The sequence below is a fragment of the Austrofundulus limnaeus genome, unplaced genomic scaffold (assembly GCF_001266775.1).
Source record: "Austrofundulus limnaeus strain Quisiro unplaced genomic scaffold, Austrofundulus_limnaeus-1.0 Scaffold723, whole genome shotgun sequence".
Taxonomy (NCBI): domain Eukaryota; kingdom Metazoa; phylum Chordata; class Actinopteri; order Cyprinodontiformes; family Rivulidae; genus Austrofundulus; species Austrofundulus limnaeus.
In genome coordinates, this window is record NW_013953125.1 from 94,395 (window position 1) to 97,568 (window position 3,174).

General features: G+C 37.0%; 1 protein-coding gene across 1 annotated transcript in view; it reads right to left on the reverse strand.

Moving 5' to 3' along the window:
- LOC106532159 (CTP synthase 1) overlaps positions 1-2,255 on the reverse strand; it is a gene marked incomplete in the record, with an annotated part of 28,398 nt that extends 26,143 nt beyond the window's left edge. Inside the window, 1 exon segment of the mRNA XM_014028173.1 lies at positions 2,077-2,255.
- Between the last annotated feature and the right edge of the window lie 919 nt (positions 2,256-3,174).

The window sequence follows — 3,174 nt, forward strand, 5'->3', positions numbered from 1 at the left end:
CCATTGTAATTTATATCTGTAAAGCTCCTATGCCAAATGATGGCTATGCCTTTTGGTGCCTGTACAACTTATACTTTTTGAAATATTAATGTTTAAAATCATATAATGTTAGTCAATRGAGCCTTGTATTGGTCCAATACTGCCCCCAGCTGTATATACTCAGTAGGGTTGGGCAATACTGGCAATAAAATTAATCACGATAAGTTGTAGTATTTAGCCGATAACGATTAATTTGACAATTAACCCCCTGGAGTCCCTGGACACCCTTATGTCCTAGTCATATAACCAATTTAGAAAAGATTAGCTATTTGTAAAAATCTGTTCCATATTGTATCAAAATCACAGACTTCGGGCTGTACATCAAATTTTAAATTGTGTTGATAAATAAATTACAGAACTTTTTTAAAATGTTCGTCATATTTGAAGCGGAGAGGAGCACCGAGCGGACTGACCAAGGAAATATCCAGTCAGTCTGCCTGGTGACATTAATCATATTAATCGTCAAGTGCCAAAAAATAATCGATTAATGTTTTTCTGACGATTAATCGCACACGATACGATTATGCCCAACCCTAATACTCAGTACTGAACCATAGTTTAATAATATTTAAACTCAGTAGTTCAGTGATTACAACACTAATATGATTGTATTTTGATGTTTTACTAAAATCTTGTCCTAATATTACTCTATTGTTGTAATATTACGCAGTTATGTGTCAACAATTGCATTGGCAATGTGGCCTCTTTCTGCACAAATACAAGCCAACCCTTGGCAGTACCATCTGCCACAGCTCCAACGGTCTAATGGTTAACTCTATGGGCTTTCATGTGGGAGATCTGGGTTCAAAACCCAGCTACAGCAACTTTAACAAACTTCATATTGTCACAGAATTACCTTAATTGCAAACACCTGCTGACTTGACAAGCACAAATTGATACAGAAAACACATTTGAACTTGGTCACAGTTCATTCTGCAAGTCCAATGCTGCAGGCAAAGCCATGCTACATGGCAATGCACACTTGTTTTTACATTGTAAAGACCCATGTCTAGTCATATTTATCGTTATCAGCTAAATACCACAATTAATCATGATTAATTATTTTGCCAATATCGTCCACCCCTATTACCCGCCATGTACCACAAAGCAAATAAACTAGTACTGCTGTATTTCCTGCCACAGATTTCAGTTCATCTGATTATAGGGGTTGGTATTAAAGCTGTTTAGGTACAACATTAAAACGTGACACATGTAAAGGATCTAMGTTATAAGCCTGGTTGGTCCTGATGCTATCATCCTTCTGAGTTTTAATTACATTGGTTCATTTTTTTAGAGATATGTTGTACTAAGAGACAGGCAGAGGCGATATTTAAACCTGTRTGTAAATGAGAAGTGGTCTCAAACAGTTTACCTGGATAGATAGATAAATAAACAAATAAATAAATAAGTGTTGCCTCTCAAACACATGTTACTACGCCATATTCAGGCGCCAGACGTTTGACATGTTTGGTTTCTCACACAGCGCATCCCGAGCAGGCGGGAACAACATGCACTCTTACTGAGGAGGAACAGAACCGCCCGTTCGGGATAACAACGTTATCAAAGCGAACCAACCCAAAGGAAAGCCGCGCCAGACTGTTAGCTTCCTGAGCTACATGCGCCATTATCATGAGATGTCGTCAACTCACAACGGTGGCGGCTTCTTTACGGTCTAAACTCAAATAAATTATTCACACAACGAAACCTCGGCGGTTTTAGTTCATCAGTTTGAGCTACAAATGTCGCTAACATCATCATTGTTAACAAGCCGGAAATCCAACTCCATGTTTTCAAAATAAAAGCAGTCAACTTTACGTAGAGCGTATAAAACGTGAATAGTAATCGTCTACAGAATTACTTACCTTATTTTCTTATTTTATAAACACTACACTCATTCTCATGAGTGTATTACCTAAAGCAGATGCGTGTCACACTAAAAAATAACTTTACTCTGGTGACTTTGTCCGGAAGTTTACCAAACACAGCGTGTAGCTTGTTTCCAGGCTAGCAAACACAGCATCATCATTTTTAACTTACCGCTAATATTCAGCGAGAGATTTCTCTTTAAATGTTCTGTCCGCGACGAACACGACAACAATAAAACCAGAGCCCGGGATGATCTAAGAACCCAAACAACGGCCTGTGTTTACAGCGGCTCCATACAGAACCAGCGAGCAGCACATTGGTTCTGCACGTGTCAGGAGGAGGAGGAGGAGCGTTGTGGTGCCTTCAGGAGCAGCTCGGAAATCACAACGTTGGAAAAGTTTTCGTGGCCTGTTGATTTGGTTAAATTAGAAAGTACTTTGCTCAGTAATTTTCTATGTTTGTGTTCCTGGAGTTAGTTGTTTTTATGTGTGAAAGATCAATAACTTGTTGTGAAATGGTTTCAGTCAATAAATACACACTGATCAGTCTTTGGGACAAGCAGCCAGTGCAGACTTCAGGTGGGCATGCATTTTTTAAAAATGCATAACTTAAAAGATTTCATGGAAAAATCTTATAAACTGTTTTAAGAATAAAAATGGCCAAATCAATTGGAGTCCTGTACAAAACAAGTGAACTGTTCAATGATAAAAAACTGTTTATGTTGTATAACGTTATAATTGTTCCTCATTTAATTTACTGTATTGAAGTCTGGTTTAAAGCTTGTAAAACTATCACARATCCTATTTTTATTTGACAGAAAACAGCTATAAGTGTTATTACTAGAAAAAATTACAGCCATCCATCAAATACATTGTTTCATGATTTGAAATTATTGAAATTGTATGATTTGGTTGATTATAATATTTTAGTGTTAATGTACAGAGCTCATAAAGGTGTGTTACCTTCCAACATTCAGGTAAATTCTGTTAAAACAGAGAGCTGTTATTATCTTAAAGGAACAGAAATGTTTATGAAACCTTGGGTTGGTACGAGCCTGAAGGAGAGATCCACTTTAATCCAGGGAATAAGATTATGGATCAGCATAGAAAAGTGGTTCTCAAACTTTTTATCTTCTGACCCACAAAATATTCATGGCAAAAACTTGTGACCCCAAATATTACTGGTCTGAGTACACGAACTTCGTTAATAACCCTAAAAACAAAGGCTACACAAATATAAATCCGTATTTATACTCATTTTGTTTTTTGT